Here is a 16,660-nt window from a genome sequence, read left to right as displayed (position 1 = left end):
CATCAACTTGGAAGTATCATCTGTGTTCTACTATGGTGCTTTTAGTGTCTCTGCATACCGCAGCACGCGACATAGCTCTGCAGACGGTAAGTACAACCGTTTCAGAGAGGAGAGCGGCCAATGTGACCATCTGGCTTTAAGTCGATTCGATAACAAATGACGAAAACGGACGGATTTCTCAGGTTTTTACTACATATGATCACTTTTCACATTCTCCCGTGCAACTCGGCTGCTAGTCCTCCTTTCATTCAGAATCTTAAGGTCCTAGCTCATGTCCAAGGCACCAAAGCCAGCTAAAAAGTCAATAATCAGTATATAAAACTTGAATTTTACTACTTCTTACTGGCTATTACATCAACTTGGAAGTATCATCTGTGTTCTACTATGGTGCTTTTAGTGTCTCTGCATACCGCAGCACGCGACATAGCTCTGCAGACGGTAAGTACAACCGTTTCAGAGAGGAGAGCGGCCAATGTGACCATCTGGCTTTAAGTCGATTCGATAACAAATGACGAAAACGGACGGATTTCTCAGGTTTTTACTACATATGAACACTTTTCATATTCTCCCGTGCAACTCGGCTGCTAGTCCTCCTTTCATGCAGAATCTTAAGGTCCTAGCTCATGTCCAAGGCACCAAAGCCAGCTAAAAAGTCAGTAATCAGTACCTAAAACTTGAATTTTACTACTTCTTACTGGCTATTACATCAACTTGGAAGTATCATCTGTGTTCTACTATGGTGCTTTTAGTGTCTCTGCATACCGCAGCACGCGACATAGCTCTGCAGACGGTTAGTACAACCGTTTCAGAGAGAAGAGCGGCCAATGTGACCATCTGGCTTTAAGTCGATTCGATAACAAATGACGAAAACGAACGGATTTCTCAGGTTTTTACTCTATATGAACACTTTTCACATTCTCCCGTGCAATTAGGCAGCTAGTCCTCCTTTCAGGCAGAATCTTAAGGTCCTAGCTCATGTCCAAGGCACCAAAGCCAGCTAAAAAGTCAATAATCGATACCTAAAACTTGAATTGTACTAGTTCTTACTGGCTATTACATCAACTTAGAAGCTTCATCTGTGTTCTACTATGATGATTTTCGTGTCTCCGCATACCGCAGCACGCGACATAGTTTTGCAGACGATAAGTACAACCGTTTCAGAGAAAAGAGCGGCCAATGTGCCGATCTGGCTTTAAGTCGATTCGATAACAAATGACGAAAACGGACGGATTTCTCAGGTTTTTACTACATTTGAACACTTTTACATTCACCCGTGCAACTCGGCTGCTAGTCCTCCTTTCATGCAGAATCTTAAGGTCCTAGCTCATGTCCAAGGCACCAAAGCCAGCTAAAACGTCAATAACCGGTACCTAAAACTTGAATTGTACTACTTAATACTGGCTATTACATCAACTTAGAAGCTTCATCTGTGTTCTACTATGGTGCTTTTAGTGTCTCCGCATAGCGCAGCACGCGACGTAGCATTGCAGACGATAAGTACAACCGTCTCAGAGAGAAGAGCGGCCAATGTGACGATCTGGCTTTAAGTCGATTCGATAACAAATGACGAAAACGGACGGATTTCTCAGGATTTTACTACATTTGAACACTTTTCGCATTCTCCCGTGCAACTCGGCTGCTAGGCCTCCTTTCATGCAGAATCTTAAGGTCCTAGCTTATGTCCAAGGCACCAAAGCCAGCTAAAAAGTCAATAATCAGTACATAAAAATTGAATTTTACTACTTCTTACTGGCTATTACATCAACTTGGAAGTATCATCTGTGTTCTACAATGGTGCTTTTAGTGTCTCTGCATACCGCAGCACGCGACATAGCTCTGCAGACGGTAAGTACAACCGTTTCAGAGAGAAGAGCGGCCAATGTGACCATCTGGCTTTAAGTCGATTCGATAACAAATGACGAAAACGAACGGATTTCTCAGGTTTTTACTCTATATGATCACTTTTCACATTCTCCCGTGCAATTAGGCTGCTAGTCCTCCTTTCATGCAGAATCTTAAGGTCCTAGCTCATGTCCAAGTCACCAAAAAAAGGGTAAAAAGGCAATAACCGATTCCTAAAACTTGAATTGTACTATTTCTTACTGCCTATTACATCATCTTAGAAGCTTCATCGTTGTTCTACTATGGTGCTTTTAGTGTCTCCGAATACCGCAGTACGCGACATAGCTTTGCAGACGATAAGTACAACCGTTTCAGAGAGAAGAGCGGCCAATGTGGCGATTTGGCTTTAAGTCGATTCGATAACAAACGACGAAAACGAACGGATTTCTCAGGTTTTTACTCTATATGAACACTTTTCACATTCTCCCGTGCAATTAGGCTGCTAGTCCTCCTTTCATGCAGAATCTTAAGGTCCTAGCTCATGTCCAAGGCACCAAAGCCAGCTAAAAAGTCAATAATCAGTACCTAAAACTTGAATTTTACTACTTCTTACTGGCTATTACATCAACTTGGAAGTATCATCTGTGTTCTACTATGGTGCTTTTAGTGTCTCCGCATACCGCAGCATGCGACATAGCTTTGCAAACGATAAGTACAACCGTTTCAGAGAGAAGAGCGGCCAATGTGACGATCTGGCTTTAAGTCGATTCGATAACAAATGACGAAAACGGACGGATTTCTCAGGTTTTTACTACATATGAACACTTTTCACATTCTCCTGGGCAACTCGGCTGCTAGTCCTCCTTTCATGCAGAATCTTAAGGTCCTAGCTCATGTCCAAGGCACCAAAGCCAGCTAAAAAGTCAATAATCAGTAACTAAAACTTGAATTGTACTACATCTTACTGGCTATTACATCAACTTGGAAGTGTCATCTGTGTTCTACTATGGTGCTTTTAGTGTCTCTGCATACCGCAGCACGCGACATAGCTCTGCAGACGATACGTACAACCGTTTCCGAGAGAAGAGCGGCCAATGTGACGATCTGGCTTTAAGTCGATTCGATAACAAATGACGAAAACGGACGGATTTCTCAGGTTTTTACTACATTTGAACACTTTTACATTCTCCCGTGCAACTCGGCTGCTAGTCCTCCTTTCATGCAGAATCTTAAGGTAATAGCTCATGTCCAAGGCACCAAAGCCAGCTAAAAAGTCAATAACCGGTACCTAAAACTTGAATTGTACTATTTAATACTGGCTATTACATCAACTTAGAAGCTTCATCTGTGTTCTACTATGGTGCTTTTAGTGTCTCCGCATAGCGCAGCACGCGACATAGCTTTGCAGACGATAAGTACAACCGTCTCAGAGAGAAGAGCGGCCAATGTGACGATCTGGCTTTAAGTCGATTCGATAACAAATGACGAAAACGGACGGATTTCTCAGGTTTTTACTACATATGAACACTTTTCACATTCTCCCGTGCAACTCGGCTGCTAGTCCTCCTTTCATGCAGAATCTTAAGGTCCTAGCTTATGTCCAAGGCACCAAAGCCAGCTAAAAAGTCAATAATCAGTACCTAAAACTTGAATTTTACTACTTCTTACTGGCTATTACACCAACTTGGAAGTATCATCTCTGTTCTACTATGGTGCTTTTAGTGTCTCTGCATACCGCAGCACGCGACATAGCTTTGCAGACGATAAGTACAACCGTTTCAGAGAGAAGAGCGGCCAATGTGACGATTTGGCTTTAAGTCGATTCGATAACAAATGACGAAAACGAACGGATTTCTCAGGTTTTTACTCTATATGAACACTTATCACATTCTCCCGTGCAATTAGGCTGCTAGTCCTCCTTTCATGCAGAATCTTAAGGTCCTAGCTCATGTCCAAGGCACCAAAGCCAGCTAAAAAGTCAATAATCAGTATATAAAACTTGAATTTTACTACTTCTTACTGGCTATTACATCAACTTGGAAGTATCATCTGTGTTCTACTATGGTGCTGTTAGTGTCTCTGCATACCGCAGCACGCGACATAGCTCTGCAGACGGTAAGTACAACCGTTTAAGAGAGGAGAGCGGCCAATGTGACCATCTGGCTTTAAGTCGATTCGATAACAAATGACGAAAACGGACGGATTTCTCAGGTTTTTACTACATATGAACACTTTTCATATTCTCCCGTGCAACTCGGCTGCTAGTCCTCCTTTCATGCAGAATCTTAAGGTTCTAGCTCATGTCCAAGGCACCAAAGCCAGCTAAAAAGTCAGTAATCAGTACCTAAAACTTGAATTTTACTACTTCTTACTGGCTATTACATCAACTTGGAAGTATCATCTCTGTTCTACTATGGTGCTTTTAGTGTCTCCGCATACCGCAGCACGCGACATAGTTTTGCAGACGATAAGTACAACCGTTTCAGAGAAAAGAGCGGCCAATGTGCCGATCTGGCTTTAAGTCGATTCGATAACAAATGACGAAAACGGACGGATTTCTCAGGTTTTTACTACATTTGAACACTTTTACATTCTCCCGTGCAACTCGGCTGCTAGTCCTCCTTTCATGCAGAATCTTAAGGTCCTAGCTCATGTCCAAGTCACCAAACAAGGGTAAAAAGACAATAACCGATTCCTAAAACTTGAATTGTACTATTTCTTACTGCCTATCACATCATCTTAGAAGCTTCATCTGTGTTCTACTATGGTGCTTTTAGTGTCTCCGAATACCGCAGTACGCGACATAGCTTTGCAGACGATATGTACAACCGTTTCAGAGAGAAGAGCGGCCAATGTGACGATTTGGCTTTAAGTCGATTCGATAACAAATGACGAAAACGAACGGATTTCTCAGGTTTTTACTCTATATGAACACTTTTCACATTCTCCCGTGCAATTAGGCTGCTAGTCCTCCTTTCATGCAGAATATTAAGGTCCTAGCTCATGTCCAAGGCACCAAAGCCAGCTAAAAAGTCAATAGTCAGTATATAAAACTTGAATTTTACTACTTCTTACTGGCTATTACATCAACTTGGAAGTATCATCTGTGTTCTACTATGGTGCTTTTAGTGTCTCTGCATACCGCAGCACGCGACATAGCTCTGCAGACGGTAAGTACAACCGTTTCAGAGAGGAGAGCGGCCAATGTGACCATCTGGCTTTAAGTCGATTCGATAACAAATGACGAAAACGGACGGATTTCTCAGGTTTTTACTACATATGAACACTTTTCATATTCTCCCGTGCAACTCGGCTGCTAGTCCTCCTTTCATGCAGAATCTTAAGGTCCTAGCTCATGTCCAAGGCACCAAAGCCAGCTAAAAAGTCACTAATCAGTACCTAAAACTTGAATTTTACTACTTCTTACTGGCTATTACATCAACTTGGAAGTATCATCTGTGTTCTACTATGATGATTTTCGTGTCTCCGCATACCGCAGCACGCGACATAGTTTTGCAGACGATAAGTACAACCGTTTCAGAGAAAAGGGCGGCCAATGTGCCGATCTGGCTTTAAGTCGATTCGATAACAAATGACGAAAACGGACGGATTTCTCAGGTTTTTACTACATTTGAACACTTTTACATTCACCCGTGCAACTCGGCTGCTAGTCCTCCTTTCATGCAGAATCTTAAGGTCCTAGCTCATGTCCAAGGCACCAAAGCCAGCTAAAAAGTCAATAACAGGTACCTAAAACTTGAATTTTACTACTTAATACTGGCTATTACATCAACTTAGAAGCTTCATCTGTGTTCTACTATGGTGCTTTTAGTATCTCCGCATAGCGCAGCACGCGACGTAGCTTTGCAGACGATAAGTACAACCGTCTCAGAGAGAAGAGCGGCCAATGTGACGATCTGGCTTTAAGTCGATTCGATAACAAATCACGAAAACGGACGGATTTCTCAGGTTTTTACTACATATGAACACTTTTCGCATTCTCCCGTGCAACTCGGCTGCTAGTCCTCCTTTCATGCAGAATCTTAAGGTCCTAGCTCATGTCCAAGTCACCAAACAAGGGTAAAAAGGCAATAACCGATTCCTAAAACTTGAATTGTACTATTTCTTACTGCCTATTACATCATCTTAGAAGCTTCATCTGTGTTCTACTATGGTGCTTTTAGTGTCTCCGAATACCGCAGTACGCGACATAGCTTTGCAGACGATAAGTACAACCGTTTCAGAGAGAAGAGCGGCCAATGTGGCGATTTGGCTTTAAGTCGATTCGATAACAAACGACGAAAACGAACGGATTTCTCAGGTTTTTACTCTATATGAACACTTTTTACATTCTCCCGTGCAATTAGGCTGCTAGTCCTCCTTTCATGCAGAATCTTAAGGTCCTAGCTCATGTCCAAGGCACCAAAGCCAGCTAAAAAGTCAATAATCAGTACCTAATAGTTGAATTTTACTATTTCTTACTGGCTATTACATTAAATTGGAAGTATCATCTGTGTTCTACTATGGTGCTTTTAGTGTCTCTGCATACCGCAGCACACGACATAGCTCTGCAGACGGTAAGTACAACCGTTTCAGAGAGAAGAGCGGCCAATGTGACCATCTGGCTTTAAGTCGATTCGATAACAAATGACGAAAACGAATGGATTTCTCCGGTTTTTACTACATATGAACACTTTTCACATTCTCCCGTGCAACTCGGCTGCTAGTCCTCCTTTCATGCAGAATCTTAAGGTCCTAGCTCATGTCCAAGGCACCAAAGCCAGCTAAAAAGTCAATAATCAGTACCTAAAACTTGAATTTTACTACTTCTTACTGGCTATTACATCAAATGGGAAGTATCATCTTTGTTCTACTATGGTGCTTTTAGTGTCTCCGCATACCGCAGCATGCGACATAGCTTTGCAGACAATAAGTACAACCGTTTCAGAGAGAAGAGCGGCCAATGTGACGATCTGGCTTTAAGTCGATTCGATAACAAATGACGAAAACGGACGGATTTCTCAGGTTTTTACTACATATGAACACTTTTACATTCTCCCGTGCAACTCGGCTGCTAGTCCTCCTTTCATGCAGAATCTTAAGGTAATAGCTCATGTCCAAGGCACCAAAGCCAGCTAAAAAGTCAATAACCGGTACCTAAAACTTGAATTGTACTATTTAATACTGGCTATTACATCAACTTAGAAGCTTCATCTGTGTTCTACTATGGTGCTTTTAGTGTCTCCGCATAGCGCAGCACGCGACATAGCTTTGCAGACGATAAGTACAACCGTCTCAGAGAGAAGAGCGGCCAATGTGACGATCTGGCTTTAAGTCGATTCGATAACAAATGACGAAAACGGACGGATTTCTCAGGTTTTTACTACATATGAACACTTTTCACATTCTCCCGTGCAACTCGGCTGCTAGTCCTCCTTTCATGCAGAATCTTAAGGTCCTAGCTTATGTCCAAGGCACCAAAGCCAGCTAAAAAGTCAATAATCAGTACCTAAAACTTGAATTTTACTACTTCTTACTGGCTATTACACCAACTTGGAAGTATCATCTCTGTTCTACTATGGTGCTTTTAGTGTCTCTGCATACCGCAGCACGCGACATAGCTTTGCAGACGATAAGTACAACCGTTTCAGAGAGAAGAGCGGCCAATGTGACGATTTGGCTTTAAGTCGATTCGATAACAAATGACGAAAACGAACGGATTTCTCAGGTTTTTACTCTATATGAACACTTTTCACATTCTCCCGTGCAATTAGGCTGCTAGTCCTCCTTTCATGCAGAATCTTAAGGTCCTAGCTCATGTCCAAGGCACCAAAGCCAGCTAAAAAGTCAATAATCAGTATATAAAACTTGAATTTTACTACTTCTTACTGGCTATTACATCAACTTGGAAGTATCATCTGTGTTCTACTATGGTGCTTTTAGTGTCTCTGCATACCGCAGCACGCGACATAGCTCTGCAGACGGTAAGTACAACCGTTTAAGAGAGGAGAGCGGCCAATGTGACCATCTGGCTTTAAGTCGATTCGATAACAAATGACGAAAACGGACGGATTTCTCAGGTTTTTACTACATATGAACACTTTTCATATTCTCCCGTGCAACTCGGCTGCTAGTCCTCCTTTCATGCAGAATCTTAAGGTTCTAGCTCATGTCCAAGGCACCAAAGCCAGCTAAAAAGTCAGTAATCAGTACCTAAAACTTGAATTTTACTACTTCTTACTGGCTATTACATCAACTTGGAAGTATCATCTGTGTTCTACTATGGTGCTTTTAGTGTCTCCGCATACCGCAGCACGCGACATAGTTTTGCAGACGATAAGTACAACCGTTTCAGAGAAAAGAGCGGCCAATGTGCCGATCTGGCTTTAAGTCGATTCGATAACAAATGACGAAAACGGACGGATTTCTCAGGTTTTTACTACATTTGAACACTTTTACATTCTCCCGTGCAACTCGGCTGCTAGTCCTCCTTTCATGCAGAATCTTAAGGTCCTAGCTCATGTCCAAGGCACCACAGCCAGCTAAAAAGTCAATAACCGGTACCTAAAACTTGAATTGTACTACTTAATACTGGCTATTACATCAACTTAGAAGCTTCATCTGTGTTCTACTATGGTGCTTTTAGTGTCTCCGCATAGCGCAGCACGCGACGTAGCTTTGCAGACGATAAGTACAACCGTCTCAGAGAGAAGAGCGGCCAATGTGACGATCTGGCTTTAAGTCGATTCGATATCAAACGACGAAAACGAACGGATTTCTCAGGTTTTTACTCTATATGAACACTTTTCACATTCTCCCGTGCAATTAGGCTGCTAGTCCTCCTTTCATGCAGAATCTTAAGGTCCTAGCTCATGTCCAAGGCACCAAAGCCAGCTAAAAAGTCAATAATCAGTACCTAAAACTTGAATTTTACTACTTCTTACTGGCTATTACATCAACTTGGAAGTATCATCTGTGTTCTACTATGGTGCTTTTAGTGTCTCCGCATACCGCAGCATGCGACATAGCTTTGCAAACGATAAGTACAACCGTTTCAGAGAGAAGAGCGGCCAATGTGACGATCTGGCTTTAAGTCGATTCGATAACAAATGACGAAAACGGACGGATTTCTCAGGTTTTTACTACATATGAACACTTTTCACATTCTCCTGGGCAACTCGGCTGCTAGTCCTCCTTTCATGCAGAATCTTAAGGTCCTAGCTCATGTCCAAGGCACCAAAGCCAGCTAAAAAGTCAATAATCAGTAACTAAAACTTGAATTGTACTACATCTTACTGGCTATTACATCAACTTGGAAGTGTCATCTGTGTTCTACTATGGTGCTTTTAGTGTCTCTGCATACCGCAGCACGCGACATAGCTCTGCAGACGATACGTACAACCGTTTCCGAGAGACGAGCGGCCAATGTGACGATCTGGCTTTAAGTCGATTCGATAACAAATGACGAAAACGGACGGATTTCTCAGGTTTTTACTACATTTGAACACTTTTACATTCTCCCGTGCAACTCGGCTGCTAGTCCCTCCTTTCATGCAGAATCTTAAGGTAATAGCTCATGTCCAAGGCACCAAAGCCAGCTAAAAAGTCAATAACCGGTACCTAAAACTTGAATTGTACTATTTAATACTGGCTATTACATCAACTTAGAAGCTTCATCTGTGTTCTACTATGGTGCTTTTAGTGTCTCCGCATAGCGCAGCACGCGACATAGCTTTGCAGACGATAAGTACAACCGTCTCAGAGAGAAGAGCGGCCAATGTGACGATCTGGCTTTAAGTCGATTCGATAACAAATGACGAAAACGGACGGATTTCTCAGGTTTTTACTACATATGAACACTTTTCACATTCTCCCGTGCAACTCGGCTGCTAGTCCTCCTTTCATGCAGAATCTTAAGGTCCTAGCTTATGTCCAAGGCACCAAAGCCAGCTAAAAAGTCAATAATCAGTACCTAAAACTTGAATTTTACTACTTCTTACTGGCTATTACACCAACTTGGAAGTATCATCTCTGTTCTACTATGGTGCTTTTAGTGTCTCTGCATACCGCAGCACGCGACATAGCTTTGCAGACGATAAGTACAACCGTTTCAGAGAGAAGAGCGGCCAATGTGACGATTTGGCTTTAAGTCGATTCGATAACAAATGACGAAAACGAACGGATTTCTCAGGTTTTTACTCTATATGAACACTTTTCACATTCTCCCGTGCAATTAGGCTGCTAGTCCTCCTTACATGCAGAATCTTAAGGTCCTAGCTCATGTCCAAGGCACCAAAGCCAGCTAAAAAGTCAATAATCAGTATATAAAACTTGAATTTTACTACTTCTTACTGGCTATTACATCAACTTGGAAGTATCATCTGTGTTCTACTATGGTGCTTTTAGTGTCTCTGCATACCGCAGCACGCGACATAGCTCTGCAGACGGTAAGTACAACCGTTTAAGAGAGGAGAGCGGCCAATGTGACCATCTGGCTTTAAGTCGATTCGATAACAAATGACGAAAACGGACGGATTTCTCAGGTTTTTACTACATATGAACACTTTTCATATTCTCCCGTGCAACTCGGCTGCTAGTCCTCCTTTCATGCAGAATCTTAAGGTTCTAGCTCATGTCCAAGGCACCAAAGCCAGCTAAAAAGTCAGTAATCAGTACCTAAAACTTGAATTTTACTACTTCTTACTGGCTATTACATCAACTTGGAAGTATCATCTCTGTTCTACTATGGTGCTTTTAGTGTCTCCGCATACCGCAGCACGCGACATAGTTTTGCAGACGATAAGTACAACCGTTTCAGAGAAAAGAGCGGCCAATGTGCCGATCTGGCTTTAAGTCGATTCGATAACAAATGACGAAAACGGACGGATTTCTCAGGTTTTTACTACATTTGAACACTTTTACATTCTCCCGTGCAACTCGGCTGCTAGTCCTCCTTTCATGCAGAATCTTAAGGTCCTAGCTCATGTCCAAGGCACCACAGCCAGCTAAAAAGTCAATAACCGGTACCTAAAACTTGAATTGTACTACTTAATACTGGCTATTACATCAACTTAGAAGCTTCATCTGTGTTCTACTATGGTGCTTTTAGTGTCTCCGCATAGCGCAGCACGCGACGTAGCTTTGCAGACGATAAGTACAACCGTCTCAGAGAGAAGAGCGGCCAATGTGACGATCTGGCTTTAAGTCGATTCGATAACAAATGACGAAAACGGACGGATTTCTCAGGTTTTTACTACATATGATCACTTTTCACATTCTCCCGTGCAACTCGGCTGCTAGTCCTCCTTTCATGCAGAATCTTAAGGTCCTAGCTTATGTCCAAGGCACCAAAGCCAGCTAAAAAGTCAATAATCAGTACCTAAAACTTGAATTTTACTACTTCTTACTGGCTATTACACCAACTTGGAAGTATCATCTCTGTTCTACTATGGTGCTTTTAGTGTCTCTGCATACCGCAGCACGCGACATAGCTCTGCAGACGGTAAGTACAACCGTTTCAGAGAGAAGAGCGGCCAATGTGACCATCTGGCTTTAAGTCGATTCGATAACAAATGACGAAAACGGACGGATTTCTCAGGTTTTTACTACATATGAACACTTTACACATTCTCCCGTGCAACTCGGCTGCTAGTCCTCCTTTCATGCAGAATCTTAAGGTCCTAGCTCATGTCCAAGTCACCAAACAAGGGTAAAAAGACAATAACCGATTCCTAAAACTTGAATTGTACTATTTCTTACTGCCTATCACATCATCTTAGAAGCTTCATCTGTGTTCTACTATGGTGCTTTTAGTGTCTCCGAATACCGCAGTACGCGACATAGCTTTGCAGACGATATGTACAACCGTTTCAGAGAGAAGAGCGGCCAATGTGACGATTTGGCTTTAAGTCGATTCGATAACAAATGACGAAAACGAACGGATTTCTCAGAACACGCGATCTAGTGTACACTTTTCACATTCTCCCGTGCAATTAGGCTGCTAGTCCTCCTTTCATGCAGAATCTTAAGGTCCTAGCTCATGTCCAAGGCACCAAAGCCAGCTAAAAAGTCAATAGTCAGTATATAAAACTTGAATTTTACTACTTCTTACTGGCTATTACATCAACTTGGAAGTATCATCTGTGTTCTACTATGGTGCTTTTAGTGTCTCTGCATACCGCAGCACGCGACATAGCTCTGCAGACGGTAAGTACAACCGTTTCAGAGAGGAGAGCGGCCAAAGTGACCATCTGGCTTTAAGTCGATTCGATAACAAATGACGAAAACGGACGGATTTCTCAGGTTTTTACTACATATGAACACTTTTCATATTCTCCCGTGCAACTCGGCTGCTAGTCCTCCTTTCATGCAGAATCTTAAGGTCCTAGCTCATGTCCAAGGCACCAAAGCCAGCTAAAAAGTCAGTAATCAGTACCTAAAACTTGAATTTTACTACTTCTTACTGGCTATTACATCAACTTGGAAGTATCATCTGTGTTCTACTATGATGATTTTCGTGTCTCCGCATACCGCAGCACGCGACATAGTTTTGCAGACGATAAGTACAACCGTTTCAGAGAAAAGGGCGGCCAATGTGCCGATTAGGCTTTAAGTCGATTCGATAACAAATGACGAAAACGGACGGATTTCTCAGGTTTTTACTACATTTGAACACTTTTACATTCACCCGTGCAACTCGGCTGCTAGTCCTCCTTTCATGCAGAATCTTAAGGTCCTAGCTCATGTCCAAGGCACCAAAGCCAGCTAAAAAGTCAATAACCGGTACCTAAAACTTGAATTTTACTACTTAATACTGGCTATTACATCAACTTAGAAGCTTCATCTGTGTTCTACTATGGTGCTTTTAGTATCTCCGCATAGCGCAGCACGCGACGTAGCTTTGCAGACGATAAGTACAACCGTCTCAGAGAGAAGAGCGGCCAATGTGACGATCTGGCTTTAAGTCGATTCGATAACAAATCACGAAAACGGACGGATTTCTCAGGTTTTTACTACATATGAACACTTTTCGCATTCTCCCGTGCAACTCGGCTGCTAGTCCTCCTTTCATGCAGAATCTTAAGGTCCTAGCTCATGTCCAAGTCACCAAACAAGGGTAAAAAGGCAATAACCGATTCCTAAAACTTGAATTGTACTATTTCTTACTGCCTATTACATCATCTTAGAAGCTTCATCTGTGTTCTACTATGGTGCTTTTAGTGTCTCCGAATACCGCAGTACGCGACATAGCTTTGCAGACGATAAGTACAACCGTTTCAGAGAGAAGAGCGGCCAATGTGGCGATTTGGCTTTAAGTCGATTCGATAACAAACGACGAAAACGAACGGATTTCTCAGGTTTTTACTCTATATGAACACTTTTTACATTCTCCCGTGCAATTAGGCTGCTAGTCCTCCTTTCATGCAGAATCTTAAGGTCCTAGCTCATGTCCAAGGCACCAAAGCCAGCTAAAAAGTCAATAATCAGTACCTAATAGTTGAATTTTACTATTTCTTACTGGCTATTACATTAAATTGGAAGTATCATCTGTGTTCTACTATGGTGCTTTTAGTGTCTCTGCATACCGCAGCACACGACATAGCTCTGCAGACGGTAAGTACAACCGTTTCAGAGAGAAGAGCGGCCAATGTGACCATCTGGCTTTAAGTCGATTCGATAACAAATGACGAAAACGAATGGATTTCTCCGGTTTTTACTACATATGAACACTTTTCACATTCTCCCGTGCAACTCGGCTGCTAGTCCTCCTTTCATGCAGAATCTTAAGGTCCTAGCTCATGTCCAAGGCACCAAAGCCAGCTAAAAAGTCAATAATCAGTACCTAAAACTTGAATTTTACTACTTCTTACTGGCTATTACATCAAATGGGAAGTATCATCTTTGTTCTACTATGGTGCTTTTAGTGTCTCCGCATACCGCAGCATGCGACATAGCTTTGCAGACAATAAGTACAACCGTTTCAGAGAGAAGAGCGGCCAATGTGACCATCTGGCTTTAAGTCGATTCGATAACAAATGACGAAAACGGACGGATTTCTCAGGTTTTTACTACATATGAACACTTTTACATTCTCCCGTGCAACTCGGCTGCTAGTCCTCCTTTCATGCAGAATCTTAAGGTAATAGCTCATGTCCAAGGCACCAAAGCCAGCTAAAAAGTCAATAACCGGTACCTAAAACTTGAATTGTACTATTTAATACTGGCTATTACATCAACTTAGAAGCTTCATCTGTGTTCTACTATGGTGCTTTTAGTGTCTCCGCATAGCGCAGCACGCGACATAGCTTTGCAGACGATAAGTACAACCGTCTCAGAGAGAAGAGCGGCCAATGTGACGATCTGGCTTTAAGTCGATTCGATAACAAATGACGAAAACGGACGGATTTCTCAGGTTTTTACTACATATGAACACTTTTCACATTCTCCCGTGCAACTCGGCTGCTAGTCCTCCTTTCATGCAGAATCCTAAGGTCCTAGCTTATGTCCAAGGCACCAAAGCCAGCTAAAAAGTCAATAATCAGTACCTAAAACTTGAATTTTACTACTTCTTACTGGCTATTACACCAACTTGGAAGTATCATCTCTGTTCTACTATGGTGCTTTTAGTGTCTCTGCATACCGCAGCACGCGACATAGCTTTGCAGACGATAAGTACAACCGTTTCAGAGAGAAGAGCGGCCAATGTGACGATTTGGCTTTAAGTCGATTCGATAACAAATGACGAAAACGAACGGATTTCTCAGGTTTTTACTCTATATGAACACTTTTCACATTCTCCCGTGCAATTAGGCTGCTAGTCCTCCTTTCATGCAGAATCTTAAGGTCCTAGCTCATGTCCAAGGCACCAAAGCCAGCTAAAAAGTCAATAATCAGTATATAAAACTTGAATTTTACTACTTCTTACTGGCTATTACATCAACTTGGAAGTATCATCTGTGTTCTACTATGGTGCTTTTAGTGTCTCTGCATACCGCAGCACGCGACATAGCTCTGCAGACGGTAAGTACAACCGTTTAAGAGAGGAGAGCGGCCAATGTGACCATCTGGCTTTAAGTCGATTCGATAACAAATGACGAAAACGGACGGATTTCTCAGGTTTTTACTACATATGAACACTTTTCATATTCTCCCGTGCAACTCGGCTGCTAGTCCTCCTTTCATGCAGAATCTTAAGGTTCTAGCTCATGTCCAAGGCACCAAAGCCAGCTAAAAAGTCAGTAATCAGTACCTAAAACTTGAATTTTACTACTTCTTACTGGCTATTACATCAACTTGGAAGTATCATCTGTGTTCTACTATGGTGCTTTTAGTGTCTCCGCATACCGCAGCACGCGACATAGTTTTGCAGACGATAAGTACAACCGTTTCAGAGAAAAGAGCGGCCAATGTGCCGATCTGGCTTTAAGTCGATTCGATAACAAATGACGAAAACGGACGGATTTCTCAGGTTTTTACTACATTTGAACACTTTTACATTCTCCCGTGCAACTCGGCTGCTAGTCCTCCTTTCATGCAGAATCTTAAGGTCCTAGCTCATGTCCAAGGCACCACAGCCAGCTAAAAAGTCAATAACCGGTACCTAAAACTTGAATTGTACTACTTAATACTGGCTATTACATCAACTTAGAAGCTTCATCTGTGTTCTACTATGGTGCTTTTAGTGTCTCCGCATAGCGCAGCACGCGACGTAGCTTTGCAGACGATAAGTACAACCGTCTCAGAGAGAAGAGCGGCCAATGTGACGATCTGGCTTTAAGTCGATTCGATAACAAATGACGAAAACGGACGGATTTCTCAGGTTTTTACTACATATGATCACTTTTCACATTCTCCCGTGCAACTCGGCTGCTAGTCCTCCTTTCATGCAGAATCTTAAGGTCCTAGCTTATGTCCAAGGCACCAAAGCCAGCTAAAAAGTCAATAATCAGTACCTAAAACTTGAATTTTACTACTTCTTACTGGCTATTACACCAACTTGGAAGTATCATCTCTGTTCTACTATGGTGCTTTTAGTGTCTCTGCATAACGCAGCACGCGACATAGCTCTGCAGACGGTAAGTACAACCGTTTCAGAGAGAAGAGCGGCCAATGTGACCATCTGGCTTTAAGTCGATTCGATAACAAATGACGAAAACGGACGGATTTCTCAGGTTTTTACTACATATGAACACTTTACACATTCTCCCGTGCAACTCGGCTGCTAGTCCTCCTTTCATGCAGAATCTTAAGGTCCTAGCTCATGTCCAAGTCACCAAACAAGGGTAAAAAGACAATAACCGATTCCTAAAACTTGAATTGTACTATTTCTTACTGCCTATCACATCATCTTAGAAGCTTCATCTGTGTTCTACTATGGTGCTTTTAGTGTCTCCGAATACCGCAGTACGCGACATAGCTTTGCAGACGATATGTACAACCGTTTCAGAGAGAAGAGCGGCCAATGTGACGATTTGGCTTTAAGTCGATTCGATAACAAATGACGAAAACGAACGGATTTCTCAGGTTTTTACTCTATATGAACACTTTTCACATTCTCCCGTGCAATTAGGCTGCTAGTCCTCCTTTCATGCAGAATCTTAAGGTCCTAGCTCATGTCCAAGGCACCAAAGCCAGCTAAAAAGTCAATAGTCAGTATATAAAACTTGAATTTTACTACTTCTTACTGGCTATTACATCAACTTGGAAGTATCATCTGTGTTCTACTATGGTGCTTTTAGTGTCTCTGCATACCGCAGCACGCGACATAGCTCTGCAGACGGTAAGTACAACCGTTTCAGAGAGGAGAGCGGCCAAAGTG

The sequence above is a fragment of the Schistocerca gregaria genome, unplaced genomic scaffold (assembly GCF_023897955.1).
Source record: "Schistocerca gregaria isolate iqSchGreg1 unplaced genomic scaffold, iqSchGreg1.2 ptg000726l, whole genome shotgun sequence".
Classification (NCBI taxonomy): Eukaryota; Metazoa; Arthropoda; class Insecta; order Orthoptera; family Acrididae; genus Schistocerca; species Schistocerca gregaria.
The sequence above is the reverse complement of the archived record's forward strand: the minus strand, read 5'-3'. Positions refer to the sequence as shown.